The sequence below is a fragment of the Heteronotia binoei genome, chromosome 11, assembly GCF_032191835.1.
Source record: "Heteronotia binoei isolate CCM8104 ecotype False Entrance Well chromosome 11, APGP_CSIRO_Hbin_v1, whole genome shotgun sequence".
Lineage (NCBI taxonomy): Eukaryota > Metazoa > Chordata > Lepidosauria > Squamata > Gekkonidae > Heteronotia > Heteronotia binoei.
This window is the reverse complement of record NC_083233.1, coordinates 64,437,028-64,452,641: the sequence shown is the minus strand read 5'-3', so window position 1 is coordinate 64,452,641 and position 15,614 is coordinate 64,437,028. Positions and strand designations below refer to the sequence as shown.

The window sequence follows — 15,614 nt, the reverse complement described above, 5'->3', positions numbered from 1 at the left end:
TTGTGCAAAGAAGTATTTCCAATCACCTATCCTGAATCTACTGCTAACCTATTTCATTGAGTGGCATCAAGTTATGGCATTTCAGTGGTCAGTCAGATGCTCCATGAATCTTACGAGCAGAACTCACAGGTCAGAAACTTCACCTGCTATTGCCCCATGCAGTGACTGGTATTCCAAGATGTACTGTGTTGGAATGTGGAAGTTCCATTTAGTTGTTGTGGCCAATTACCAGTTATAGTGACCACAATGGTGGTGGTGAAATTGCAGCTGACTTATGGTGACCCAATAGGGGCTTTATGGCAAGAGGTGGTCAGCCATTGCCTGCCTCTGCATAGCAATTCTTGGCTTCCTTGCCAGTCTCCCATTCAAATACTAACCAGGACCCTGCTTAACTTCCAAGAACTGATGAGGTGTGGATAGCCTACCACAGTAACTGATGGTAAAGGCCAGAATGGTGGATGCCGGAAGCTAATAAGGCTGTGGGATAGCAAGAATCTGTTATGTCTGGGGTTTGTTATCTGTGTTACTGTAGCAGCTCTGTGTAGGCATGCCAGGACTTGTTTACTAGAAGCCTTAGTGAAGCCTGGAGTTTCAGAACAATAGTCCATCAGGATTCTGGAGTCTGCTTGCCAATTGAACTCAGGGAGCTGGAGGGAAGTTCAAACCCTCCAATAGTTTGGGGAGTGGGAAGAGTTTTCGGTGTATATAACCAGGCTGTGGCCTGCGCATTGTCTGTATGTTCTTACTGAAATCACTTAATAAACTGAGCTCATCACCATGACTAGCATCTGACCATGTATTGAACTCACTATTTAATAGAATCCATACGGAAGCCATGTACCCAAACTACAGGGCCCTATCTGAGATGTGCAGCTCTGAAAAGCAAATAATGTTCCCTTTGTGCCCTGTTTACTGACGGTACATCCTGGCCTCCTCCCTCCCCTTCCAGGCTATAAAAATAAAATATTAACTCTGAAAGAAGTGTGACAGACCACGCTGGTTGAATCACAGCTGATGTTGACTGAAGCTCAGCTGTAAACCTGGCAGACCAGTGAGTGAGTGTTGTTGAAATGAACTCCACATTTATGAAATAAAATGATTTTTTTTAATGTTCCAGTGACCGTTCAACCCCTCTCTACCTTTTTTTTTCAAAAAAAATCTAGATTTGCAGGATCAGCCTTTGCCTCAGAAATCTCACTGTGTTTGTGCAGCATATCACAAATTGCACTACAGATGAGGTGTGATCGATCTTTTTGTGGGGCTTTCTTCCCTCTTGCCTTGAGTTGGAAGCAATCTCTTCGGACGCAGACAGAGCAGGATGTGATAGCAGATTGTTCGCCGAGTCTCACTGCGGAGAAGAATGAGAGCCAGCCTGATAATAGGTTCTGATTCGGAAAAGCGGCAAATGATTGTACTTTATCAAGAGCGATAAGACTCGGTGATGAGCAAATGTTCCCATCTGAGATTTTAGGCAAGAGGATTTTATTATGGCACTTGGACAGACAATCAGAAGTTAGGAGCTTTTAATGAGTTTTTCATTCTTTTAGCTCTCCTCCTGATGTACGATTTCTTTGGGTTATTTTTACATGCTCTGGAATGAGGGTCTACTATTTGACACCAGACAAATCCCTCATTTAGTAATGAGAAAGTACATTTCTCTGCAAATCAGAGTTCAAATATTCTGTTACCTGTATGGTATTTGTTTTTTATTCAGATGGATGGAAAGCCTCCGGGTGAGAAGTACCTGTTGGATTGCCTTAAATTACTGTCTAACCTCAACCCAATAAATAAACATCACTCAACATTATAATAAATAATGGTAGTAAAAGTAGTACACAATGGATGAATTAGAATTCATCATGAAGTTCGATATTATCTAATTAAGCCTCAGTTATGGTAATGGTTTTCTGTTCTACAACAGGGGTGTCCCTTAGCTAGTGTAGTGTTACTGTGCCTGGTTTGTACATTTATATACTAGACTTCTGTCATGTTTATGTATGTTATTTGTAGTTCACCTTTCTCATTTGGACCCAAGACTCGGAGTGAGTCAATGCAATTGACAGATGGGACATTCAGTAAACAAAGCAATAGGATTAGGGTTGTAAAACCAACCAGAAGTCTAAAAATACCTGCAGCAAAGCATCAGCATGGCGCATGAAATGATGCAACATTCCCCATTCCTGCATTAACATGACACATTAAATAATGCAAACTTCCATAGTAGGATCCTAGTTTCAGCAGATTATACATGGTAGTGTAGACCACAGTCCCCAGTAATTTTTCCAAGAAACTTTGGGAATAATTTAGTACAGTGCAACTCTATTGCCTGCACAAAAAAGCCCTCCTGAATAGGTACATAGTCTTCTACAAATGACCCGTCCACATATTGACCGAACATACAGAATGTAGGAGAGGACATGAGTGTGCCAGCCCCACCTGCCACCTCCACACATTCCCTGGCACTTCCTGCAGAGGAAGTGTCCATACATATGCTACCTCTTTGTGAGCAGGGATACTGCTTTCCTAACATGCACAAATACTTCCTCTGCATAAAAGTGCTGTGTTTACCAGCCAGCAAACACATTGAGAGAAGAGGGTGGGACCAAAATCTTGCTCTCACTCCAACTGGGATGCCAACTCAAGGTGGGGCCTAGGGACCGCCCCCCCCAGACTTATGGCTGATCTCCAGACTACAGAGATCAGTTCCCTTAATAATAATAATAAACGTTTTATTTATATCCTGCCCTCCCCGCCGAAGCAGGCTCAGAGTGGCTAACAACATAATAAATCTGTACAATAAGTTATACAACAAATTTTAAAATCAACATTCAACTTAAAAACATTCCAATTTAAAATTAACATTTCTGGTGCTATTCTATTAGATGCAAGTATGTATGATGGCGGAATTACTTAAGACGAGTCCATCAGTCATTCAGTCAGGTAAAGGCCATCCTAAAAAGGAAGGTCTTGCAGGCCCTGCGGAACTGTTCAAGGAGCTTCTTCTGGGAGCTGGTTCCATAGGTGTGGAGCTGCAACGGAGAAGGCCCGTGTAGGAGTATTCTTTAATTTTGCCTCCTTCAGCCCGGGGATAGTCAGTTGGTTCTTCCCCACTGACCTCAGTGCTCTCTGGGGTTCATATGGGGAGAGACGGTCCTTCAGGTAGGCAGGTCCTCAACCATATAGGGCTTTAAAGGTAATAACCAGCATTTTGTAGCGAACCCGGTATACAATTGGCAGCCAGTGCAGTCCACGTAGCCCCGGCTGTATGTGCTCCCATTTTGGGAGCCCTAATAACAGCCGAGCCGCCGCGTTCTGCACCAGCTGCAGCTTCTGGGTTCGGCACAGAGGCAGCCCCATGTAGAGGGCATTACAGTAATCCAACCTTGAGGTGGCCGTTGCATGGATCACTGTTGCTAGGTCCCGATGCTCTAGGAAGGGGGCCAACTGCCTTGCCCGCTTCAGATGAAAAAACGCCGACTTGGCAGTGGCTGCTATCTGGGCCTCCATTGATAATGAAGGCTCTAGTAGAACTCCCAAGCTCCTGACTCCTGACCATCAAAGACCGGGAGAGGAATTTCTCCTCCCAGAGCACCGCGACCCATGCAAAGGACCTCTGTCTTCAGAGTTCATGGATACTTTGGAGGTGAACTCTATGGCATTGCATCCCACTGAGGTCCCTGTCCTCCCCAGGGTCCACTTCCATATCTGCAGGAGTTTCCCAACCTGGATCTGGCAACCGTACTCCTCCATCCCCTGTTGGTGGCCATGCGGAACCTGACAACCCTACCCCACTGTATGCATGGTGAATGAACCGGAGAAGTTAAGAGGATTGAAACTGGACTGTGAGTTACCCAAACAGCCAGTAATGTAAATAATATAGAATGTTATTTATTTGAGCAAAAAACATTCAAATATTCAAATAGAGGCCTGCAAATACATATGACTATTTTCAATATTCCTGAAATATACTTCTATTTTGTAGTTTGTAAATTCAAGCAATAGAGGGAAAAACAGGGAAAGGACAGTGAGGGTGGGATGAAGAGGAGGCTTTCTGATGTATGGGGAAATCTGGGAAACCAAACATCCCAGTATCCGGACGTACACATAAGCCAGGAGTTTGGAGTCCGGGAGTGGTGTTTGGTGGAATGAAACAGGGAAACAGACAATTTATTCAGTGAGATCCAGAGAGGAAAAGCACATGGAGCAAGGCTGCATTTAGCAAGCAAGTCAAAACTTAGGGGAGAAAGTTCAAATGCCGAGTGGAAAGTTAGAAATACAAATACACTTCATAACATGAGAATAAAAGGCACAAAACATGTTGGGTTTGTAAGGAGATGGGAGACATCAGGTGAAGTCAGAGGTAACCCTCCGGTTGAGTTGAGATGGAGGTATTCCTGGGTCCTCGGGAACTTCTTTACACTAAAGAAGGGGGAGGCTTTGGGACAGAGGAGGGGCAGGTAGGAGAGACTTTCACTGCAGAAGCCTTTCCTAATAAGGAGAGCAGGAAGAAAGAGAGTTTAGAAGAGATGAAAGGTATCAACTCTTTGGAGGAAAACTTATTTAGATTTCAGTCCAGTGGCAACTTGGAGACCCACAAAATTTTTGAGGTATCCCACTTATACCCTGAAAATCTTGTTGGTCTCTAAGGTGCTATTGGTCTTGAATCTAGTTGCCTTACTGCAGTCCAACACATCTACCCTCTGGAACTACCTTCATTCAGTTACAGGCTGCTGCAGCCTGGATACTTTCAAAGGAGTGCAGCAAGACAATAGAGAATCATGCCTAAGATCATTTGAATTAGGTCAGAATGCATAGAATGAGCTTGAATGAGTGGGTCATTGCTCTCTAGGCAACTCCATGGTGCCAGACTGCATCTTTCAGCAATTGAGCTAGCTAGTCATTGTATTTAATGTCTAAAGTTCAGTCATGTAAGGTGGCCCTCTCATGCCTATTCTCCTGAGTAGTCTTGTCCTCACCATCTAGCAAGCACACAGGTCAAGGCGCTCAGGCTCTCCTGCACTCCCTCTTATGGCTAAGGCTTCAGAACAGTTGGGCTGGACCACAGGCAGAAACTGATGTCAGCAAAATGGAGGCTGAAAATTCATGACCGTGCTAGGAGGATTGTGTTATTGTCACCTGTTGAAGACATGGGACTGCCTTATAGCATCTTAGATCATTGACTGAATATGCTTGCCACTCCAATTGGCAGCAGTTCTCCAGGTCTTTCCCAGCATCTGCTGCTTGAAATCTGATAGCTGGAGATAAAAAGAATTGAATCTGGGACCTTCCTCACATAATTCATGTAGTGTTCCACTGAGCCATAGCTCTTCCTGTACTGATGTTGTGAGTAGTCACCGTGTGCATATATACATCTCTATAGGATTATCACAGTCTGTGCTCCTGAATTTTATGATGGAATTACTCTAGCATTTACTGTTTTTCTCCCATGCTTGTTTGTTTATCTTTCAAATTACTGGGGGAAAAACTTCATGCATCTGATGAAGTGTGTTCCATTCCATATGTCTTCATGCCATGATAAATCTTTTGGTCTTCTAGGTGTCACAAGATTCTTCATTGCGCTGATTTCATTGGAAGACCTAAGCACATTCCACCTTGAAATTAATGGAATTTCACTTTTGTTCCTGTATTGGGGAATCAGTAATATACATAGAAACAAGAGTCAGCTGGTTTTTTGTTCCATGGGCGAGAACCCTGCTTCCTTCCCTCACCTTTCCAAATCTACTTACTTGCTTCTGCAGGAAACACTGATGTTCTGAACAGTTTAGCCTCGTCACTCCACCCATGTTTCTGGTGTCTGGATTGTTCATCTTTTTATTTTTTGATGGTTGGTTAGTTGGTTGGTTTGTAAGTGTTTTTATATGCTTATACATTAGTGAGAACCAGTTTGGTATAGGGGTTAAGAGTGGTGGATTCTAATCTGGAGAACTGGGTTTGATTCCCTATCCTCCTCATGCAGCTGCTGGGTGACCTTGGGGTCAGTCACAGTTTGCTCAGAGCTGTTGCCAAAAGAGCAGTTCTCTTGGAGCTCTCTCAGCCCCACCTACCCAGGATGTCTGTTGTGGGGAGAGGAAAGGAACGGAATTATAAGCCGCTCTGAGACTCCAAGTGAAAGGTGAGGTATAAATCCAAATCTTCTTAAACTTTCACATGGTGTATAATTTCATCTTTTAAAAGAAGCCAGTCATTAGGCTATTGGGGATGGGTTGGAAGGTGCTTTATGACATCATATATACCTAGCCAATTAGCATTTTCTATAGTGTCCTCAGAACAGCAGAACTCAGTTCCCTGACCTCAGTCTTCAAGAGAAGATTGTATATGGGCTGACATGTGTTGTTGACCTTTATAGAGCAAGTCTCAGGTGGAGTAACCATGCTGGTCCAGTAGCACCTTTGGAGACCAACAAGATTTCCAGAGTATATATTGTTGAGAGCCAAAGCTTTCATCATCAGATTCCTGAAGAAGGGAGCGTTGACTCTCAAAACCTATACCTTGGGAATCTTGTTGGTCTTTTATGGGTGGGTGGACTCAAATATTGATCTTGGTAGAGTAAATGTCTCCTGTTTTTGCAAATGAGACTATCCCCAGCTCATGCAGTTGACCACTTGCAGCTTGGAAATTCAGCTCTTACCACTGTGGATTTTTTTTTTAAAGGACGGTTGACTGCGCTTTATACGTCCCTCACACTTGCAGTCAAAATTATCCTCCAGGCCAATAAAATGGTCAAGCTGGATTTCAGAAGGCATCTGGCTGTCACTTTTAATGACCCTTTTTTTAAACTAACAAAATCAAACCTGTTTCTTGTAGACACCCAATGGAAGACCAAGGCTAGCCAGTGGGCCTGTGGCCTTAATTATTTGCCAACTGGGGATTTTATTCAGATTCTGACCTTTTTCTTACAATGCACAACAATTATTACATTTTCCTGAGAAATATAAACCTTGTTGCTGCTGCCAAGGTGCTTATAATGTTTACAGTGGCAGGTTTTTAAAAAAAAATGCTGAGAGGGAAATCTTTAGATGTTGAAGATAAGAGTTTGTGAAAGAAACAAGAAAAGGTGTTCTGATCGGTGTGCCGAGCCCTTTGGTGTATCTTTACAAATTAAGTATCATCAAGGTAATGTTTTGCAAGGCAGGAAAATGCCTTCTTTGAATCTCCCCATCTATGCAATCTGCAAACAACAGAAAATTCTATTAATGTAACAATTTATTTCAATTGGCAGGAAAATATCATCGTTGTGCAGTTATTGTACTGACTTTGTTTTTAGAGCACCTTTGAGACATTGCCAAGGTAATACTTTCAGTTGTCATCCTGGAGCCATGAGCTGGATGCAGAGTTATGCTCTGTTTTTAATGGCTCTCCAATATATAACAGGCATTTTCAAATTCTGCATTAAGCCCTGAGTTCCATTTTAGTAAGGTCTTCATGTGTTGCATTAGAAGCTGACAGACTTTATTAGTGTGGTTAAATTTGATCGATAGCTGAAGAGTGAAGAACAAATAAGCTCCCTTATATTAGGAATGCAATCTAGTTTCACAAGTTTGTAGATTCTGTTTGAGTGTCCCTGTTTTAAGTTTGCTTCTCTGTTGTGTGAATGGGAGCCATAAGCCTTCATTTTCATGCTGTTTATAGTTTTCATGCACCATACTTTCCCTCCTAAAAAGCTTGCACTTTTTTGATGCTACTTGTTCAATAGTAAATCAGCATTACGGGGAGGGGAAGAGCCTTCCTGTAGGCAGATCCCATCAGATCTTGGGTTGGTATTTGAATGGGGGACCCCCAAGGAAGGCTCTACAAAGGAAGGCAATGGCAGACCACCTCTGCTTCTCAGTGGCCTTGAAAGCCCTTTGTAGGGTTGCTCTAAATTGACTGCAGATTGATGGAGCTTTATACGCACAAATCAGCATTATACACATACCGTATACTTATCAACAGTGCTCCCTAAGCTGAGTTAATGTGAGCTAGCTCACAGTTTTTTAGCCTCTGGCTCACACATTTTTGTCTTAGCTCAGGAAGAAAGGCCCCAAAGCAAGCTAATTTATGCAGTAGTTCACAGTAGTAGCTCATGAAGTAAAATTTTTGCTCACAAGACTCCACAGCTTAGAGGGAATATTGCTTATAAATGATGTCCCTTGTGAAAATACATACTTACACATCATGTGAAACGCACACAGACCGAGTCAGATCACTGGTTATTCTTGCCCAGCTCCATCTTCTTTGACAGTGGCTCTTTAAGGTCTCCTGCGGACATTTTTCTGGTTCCCAGACTGTTATATACAGGGGCATGTGGCAAATCAAGAGTCCAGGGCAGCTGGCAGTGATCAGGACCATGGATAGGTCACTGAGACCATGGCTAGGTCACTGTGAAGTTGCCCCAGTGTTAGTTGGGAGGCAATAAGAAAACTTGCACAAAAATGTGTGGTTCTGTGCCCGACTTCCCGAGAGATAGCTGTAACAAATGGTGGAGGAGGCCCTTGTGGGACTGGAATACCTCCTGCTGTTTCTGGACCTGGTAGGGGAATGTCCTCTGATGTTGCAGATGGTTCTGGAGCCGAATCTGATGAGGGGGCAGAGTTGCCTTCCCAGATCAGACAGACAGCCTTGTGTCTTGGAACTCTGGCTTCTTTTATTTCTATAGGTTCTCTATAAGTACCATGTGACTCCTGGGTTGATTCCTGAACCCAAGCCTCTTCCTCATCCAGGTCTTTGACTCATTCCTGTGGAAGGGAAGGCCCAAAGTCTTCACCCATGTCAAAATCCTTCCTAGTCCTGTGATCTTAAGATGGAGATGCTAAGGATCTTCCAAATGCAGGGCACCTGCTCTACCAGTTCCATTCCTCCCCAAATTGGGTGGGTTCCTCCCTCTCCCTATTTCTGGCACTTAAAGACCTTTTATGTGCATTAGACTGGCCATAACCTCTTCTGACAGACAAGTTTTAAAGAGCAGGCTGCGAATCATTGGGATTACGTGCAATTAGCTGCATTGTAAGAAACTCTTAAGGGAGGGAAACGTGCACAAACACAGACTAACCAAATGGGGGACACCACACGTCAGATACCACTCCTGTGAATTTGGGATTAATTTCTCATTCTCCTGTCTTGAATGGGTAGCAGTAGGGAGCTAATTTATTCTTTTGATTCCTGTTGTACAGATCTGTTTAAATGCAAGAATGACTTCCTTAGGGGGTAAAAAAAAATCTATATTACTATAATTACTGCCACACTAAGTATGCATATAAACTATAATGGAGTAAGTGAAGTGCATCAATGAAATAAATATAATGATTAATGTCCCTGTTTAGCAGTAACTATCTGAAGGATAATAGGGGGAAGTTAAAACAGTTTGGAGGCAGAAGGTAGGTTTTAATCGATGACTTCATCTTGTTGGAGTCTCATGGAATAATTGTCAGGGTTGGGGGTTTTTTGCATATTCCCCATCACTTCAAACAGGAACCCTTGTTCTTGGAGCCAGGATCCTCAGCCAAGGCCTCTCCATCACTGCCATTAGAGACTGCAGAGTTTCTGTTCTGTCTGCTGTGAGCTGCATTTGTTGCTTGCTCTCCTCTGATTCAGTAGCCCTGCACTAGTTCTTAAACCGTGTAAAATAGCGTGTGAAATGGCCACATGTTCATGACATGGCGACCTGAGTTTGCATCAGCAGGCATTAAACACAGATGTGCACTGGAGGCGAGATGCTCAGAGATGTGACTGCTGCAGATTGGGATGGAGACCCAAAGCAGGACTAACAGCCCACACTGGCTGCAATTCTCCTAAAGGCAAGAATGGGGACAGAAATTTACCAGGGAGAAGGACCACACATGGCTCCTGGGATAGTGGGAGAACATGGATTAATTTCTGAAGTGATAGACATTTATGTCTGAGCCAGCAGGGAAACCATGGCGTTGACTCTGGGAATTTCCCCCCTTAATTCCAAGGGGTAGGATTAGCTTGCTAATTTAGTGGGAAGTTGAAAGCAGTCTGCTCCTGTCCAGAGATGTCTTATTTGTTGTGACTTATGTGTTCCAGGATTCAACTGAAAACAAAATCAGAACAGATTTTTGATGACACCCCCCCCCCCCCCCCCGCAATTATATAGCTATGAATGTAATCCTGCTGCTTGGATTTCTATATGCATGCCCCATAGCTGTTTCTTAGTGCTCTTTTTCTCTTTGGCTGGCTATCTGGGACCATATGTGTGGGTCCCGTTCCTCCCCACTATTGCATGAATGTGAAATTGTGGGACCTGAGATATATCCTGTAACCTTGTATGCACATATGCCCAACCTCTGTGAGATGGAGGGGGCTGTAGTCCTGAGGTCCTATTCTGTACAATGAAATTCCAGGGAGCATTGTTGTGAACCATCTAGCAATTCCCCTTTTCATTGGCTTGCAGTATCCCATTTGCCTTGTGCAACAGTCCCCAACGTGGTACTGGTGGGCCCCGTGGCACACGTCAACACTTTTCCTGGTGCCCGCCCAATGTTTTTAGAAAGTGGGCAGGACCAGCCAAGGCTTTTGTCCAGCAAGTCTTCTCATTGGCCATTGGAGTTTTGACTGGCTGTGCAGAGTTTTTTTTTTTTTTTAAATTTAGCTTTGGCAGCAGCTACCACCACAGCACAAGGTTCTTCACTGTATGACTGAAGGTAAGCCATGGCAGCCGTTCTGTGACTGACTCCTCCCCCTGCAGCTGGCAGCCATTTTGTGGCTGCACCTGCCATGCTGTGCCAGAATTCCAAAGACACCTGCAGACTCCAAATGGTTGGAGACTCCTGATGTATATGTTTGTATTGGTGACAGTGCTGTTCATGCATGGTCCTTCCTGATTGTCCAGTCATCATATGTTTGGTGTAGTGATTTGTAGAGCCAGTTTGGTGTAGTGGTTAAGTGTGTGGATTCTTTTTTGGGAGAACCAGGTTTGATTCCCCACTCCTCCACTTGCACCTGCTCCTTCATTTGCACCTACTGGAATGGCCTTGGGTCAGTCATAGCTCTGGCAGAGGTTGTCCTTGAAAGGGCAGCTTCTGTGAGAGTCCTCTCAGCCCCACCCACCTCACAGGGTGTCTATTATGAGGGAGGACGATAAAGGAGATTGCGAGCCACTCTGAGACTCTGAGATTTGGAGTGGAGGGTGGGATATAAATCCAATATCATCATCATCATCATCATCATCATCATCATCATCATCATCATCATCATCTTCTTCTTCTTCTTCTTCTTCTTCTTCTTCTTCTTCTTCTTCTTCTTCTTCTTCTTCTTCTTCTTCTTCTTCTTCTTCTTCTTCTTCTTCTTCTTCTTCTTCTTCTTCATACCCAAACAAAGAAGAAACCCTAGGCATGCAGGCAAAATGTCACTTTGTGATGAGTGTGTGCAAGGCTACCTGTGCTAATCCTGATATCTTTGCCCCAGGGTTTGTCAGCCCTTTGTGGCTTACAGGTGTCTGACAGCTTTGCATTCAGGGCAGCTGACATTTACAAAAATCATTTGTCTGGAAGTGCTCATAGCCATACCCTAATACAAGGTTATGAGAAAAGCCAGGTTCTCACATGAGGTGGGTAAATGCTGTTAATGTTTCTACTGGGCTCAGCTAAATCTGGAGCAATGCTCTTGGCCTCTTATAGAGGTCATTTGAAAGAGAGCAACGTCTCACCTCCGCAGAGATCTATTAGTCATCTTGGCCTCTTAAGTTATAGAGAAGTGCCACTTAACCGTCAGGCAGCTGGAGATAAAATTCCTGAAGTGACATGCTGTGTACCTAGCAATGCCCCTAAAAGGATCACAGCCTGAAGGCAGCTGAACTGTGGATGCATGAGGACGTCCGTTTTGTGACAATATAATCATCAAGCATAAATTCCAGTCTGTGTAAAGGGTGGCTTGGTCCTATCATTTCCCTTTCCCTGCTGACTCACAGCGTATGTTTATTTGGCTTGACAAAGTGCAAACGGTTGGAACTATTCTTTCTCCCCACAAATGTTTAGCGAGAGCATTGAACCATCAGACCCCAAACGGAACTGGAGTTTACAAAACGTTGGTAATAATGTGTGTAATGTTCATTCCAAGGATGTTTCCTTTGCTCCTACAGATGATTGTCTTTGACTTATCTTGATGTGTCATGATTTGGCAAGCCCAAGGACTTGCAAGTTATCTGATTTTACCGGGCATAGTTCTTCCAAACGGGCCGGTTGAATAATAGGTAGTATTATCAAAGATTTCAGGTTTTCACGGCTGGTAACATCATTAGGGTTTGTAGAATCTTTCGGGATCAAGTGCCGTGTTCTGCTGGAGAAAGTTTTCCTTCCAGACATTTCGTTCTCAGCTGCGGAGAACATCCTCAGTGGCGTTGCAGCCGGAGCAGGCGCTCAGACCTTCTTGGCTGCTGTGCATTGAGGTAGTATTTTTGCAGCATGTTCCTGTTTAAATACTATGCTGGACCAGGGTTAAGCCTGAGATTGAATATGCGCTGAACTGCCTCTAAAAGGAGACATGGAAAGAGCTAGTTTGGAGGAGCAAAAGGGGTGAGAGAGATCATTATGCATGGAGCAAAGATTGTACTATGTGCATTACATACCAGTTTGGTGTAGTGGTTAAGTGTGTGAACTCTTATCTGGGAGAACCGGGTTTGATTCACCGCTCCTCCACTTGCACCTGCTGGAATGGCCTTGGGTTAGCCGTAGCTATCGCAGAAGTTGTCCTTGAAAAGGGCAGCTGCTGTGAGAGCCCTCTCAGCCCCACCCACCTCACAGGGTGTCTGTTGTGGAGGGAGAAGATATAGGAGATTGTAAACAGTCTCTGATTCAGAGAGAAGGGCGGGGTATAAATCTGCAGTCGTCGTCTTCTTCTTTCTGTATAGGAATGCATAGAATGGAGGCTGGAGATGCAGTCCTTAATAAAATAGGATGCACCCGTTTGATATGAGAGCCAGAAAATCCATCCACAACTCTCCTCAGGGGGTCTTGAACAACTTTCTTTCAGTACCAGGACAGCACATGCCTGTACACTATGACAAACCACTTCGGCATCATCGTAAGAGGCAGTTTGGTGTAGTGCTGGACTTTCTAGATCCAAGAGGCCTAGGTTTAAGTTCCCATTCTGCCATGAAGATCACTGAGTGATTTGAGCCTGGATAGCCCAGGCAAGCCTGATCTCACCAGATCTTGGAAGCTAAGCAGGGTCAACTTTGGCAAGTACTTGGATGGGAGAACTCCTTGGAATACCAGCAGTCAGGAGGGCAGGGGCAGGCTTTATTCAGCCACCTTTCATGCCTTCAGTAGGCGTCAGTCACCAGAGGTCACCATGACTTCCAGGTGCTCATATACACACACACTCACACACAAACAAAGACCAAAAAAGACCACTGAATGATTTGCAAGGCAGCTACTCTCGTCTTTGCCTCACCTACCTCAGAGGGTTGTTATGAGGAATCAATGAGGAACCATGGATCCCAGTCTCAGCTCCTTGGAGGGTAGTGTACAGAAATGAAGCTTCTCTTATACGCTATCACCTGTCTGTCTTATTTTCATGCTTTCATTCAACCACAAAGCTCTGAGAGATGAACAAAGTTCTCACCTCCTCTGCCTTGTCTTCACAACAACCCTGTGAGGAAGGGAAATCTGAGAAGGGAGACCCAAGGTCACCCGATGACCTTCAGGGCTTTGAGTTTTGAACCACAGGTCCCAAATCCCACTCTTCATGCCAACCACCTAAGCCATGTCGATAGCTGTATCAGATTTTTATGGATACCATAAACTGCCAAAGAGACAAGTGAGAAGGTTCTAGATCAAACCAAGGCTGAACTCTCCCTTGGCACTAAAATGACCAAACAGAGGCTATTATGCTTTGGCCACAGCATGAGAAGACAAGAGTCACGGGTGAGTATTTGGCTAGAAGACCACCAAGGAATACCAGGGTTGCTACTCAGAGGCAGGCAATGGCAAACCACCTCTGGATGTCTTTTGCCTTGAAAACCCTGTGGAGTCACCATAAGTCAGCTGCAAATTGATGGATATCTATATTTTTATACGCAATTGTGTCTCAACACTTGCATTGAGAGTGGGTGTCAACTGTTTCTCTAAAACGACATTAATCTTCAAGCGCTGAAGATTAATACTGCTTAAAAAGAAATCTTCTGCCTGATTAATTGGGACGCCTGTTTTTAGTTGCTCTGAAAAAAAAAACCCTTCTTGACAGTGAATCTTACCCATCAATCAACTAAATATCACAGTCATGTTGGCCGTAATGGAAATTCTCATCTGTAAACTTGAAACACGTTTGCTGCTAACTCAGAAAGCTGTATCTTTAGAGAAGACTCATCTTCTGCAAGGGTATTGGGGCAGCTTCATTCATTTCACCTGACTAGTCTGTTGGAAGTTTTAGGTGCATTCCCTAAAGGATTTCTGCTTAACGTTGGCATATGTTGTTTTCCTGAGAGCTTTAGCAAAAGTGGTCATGATGGGTTTTTTGGAGGGGTTACCACTGCAACATATTAGGTTTTTGAAAAGCTGATATTCACATGGATTGCTTGCACTCGGGGGGCTTTCACTTAGCATTTATATCGAGCATAGGGGAGGATTATCGCTTTACCTCTCCATCTTATACATCCTGACAGTAACTCTGGGGACGAGATTGTTATTATACCATTTCGGTGATGTAGAACTGAGAAAAGAGAGTAGCTTTCCCCAAGTATTGGATTCTCTTGCTTTCGTCGTGACTACAACCCTTTTCGAAGAAGCTACATTAGCTGTGGATTATACCGCTGGAGGCATTTCATTTAAAGTTTTTTATGAGTATATTCGGTACTGAAGAGTGATAGCAAGAACATGTCCAACAGAATCCTGTAGAATGGGAACCTGGATTCTACACCGAGAAAAACTGAGTTTTGCTCTTTGTATCGATGATGGAAAGCATATTGTGTACATGTTATTGTTTGACATCATTCTGCACCTGCTAGTAACAGAGGAAAAGGGTTCCCTCCCTCTGTAATGCACAGAGAGTCCTGCTGGACCAAACCAAAGGACCATTTTCTGCAGCATCCTTTTGTCCTGCTGCTCTTGTAAGGGTGACTTTGTAGTTCTCATCCTTGCTGTTCAGCCTGCGGCGGAGGGGGGGAATCCCCATTTTAGTATTCTGTCACAGGTGACTCAAACCTGTGTCTCTTTATTTTCATGCCAGTTTCTTTTTATTTGTGCCAAATTCTTCCTATAAATAACAGTACAACAAGTATACTGTATAAAAGCCCCCTCCCAAAAAAAAAGACAGTAAAAAACATGTAGCCAAAAAACATTTAAAAAAACATTAACAATTATGAACAGGAAGGAAATGGAGAGCATTCGCTCATCTTTTGCCCAGCTTCAAGCCTACTTATATTCAAGCCTATTTATACTGAACTTCAAACCTATTTATACTGAGCTCACCCAGCTTCAAGCCTGTTTATGTTTCTCACCCAGCTTCAACTCTATTTCTGTGGTCATGAGGATGAGAAACATACTTTAAATAAGAAATCTACAGCATGCATAGACCACACTTTTGCTCTGACTATACTTTCTAATACCTGGGTAATATATGGGTAATATATGGGTTACAGGTATAAGCTTATTTAATCT

The 15,614-nt window shown here is 43.7% G+C and overlaps 1 protein-coding gene across 10 annotated transcripts in view; it reads left to right on the top strand.

Moving 5' to 3' along the window:
- Positions 1 to 15,614, top strand: part of ARVCF (ARVCF delta catenin family member) — a 628,036-nt gene that overhangs the window by 455,862 nt on the left and 156,560 nt on the right. The gene's annotated exons all lie outside the window — the stretch shown is intronic.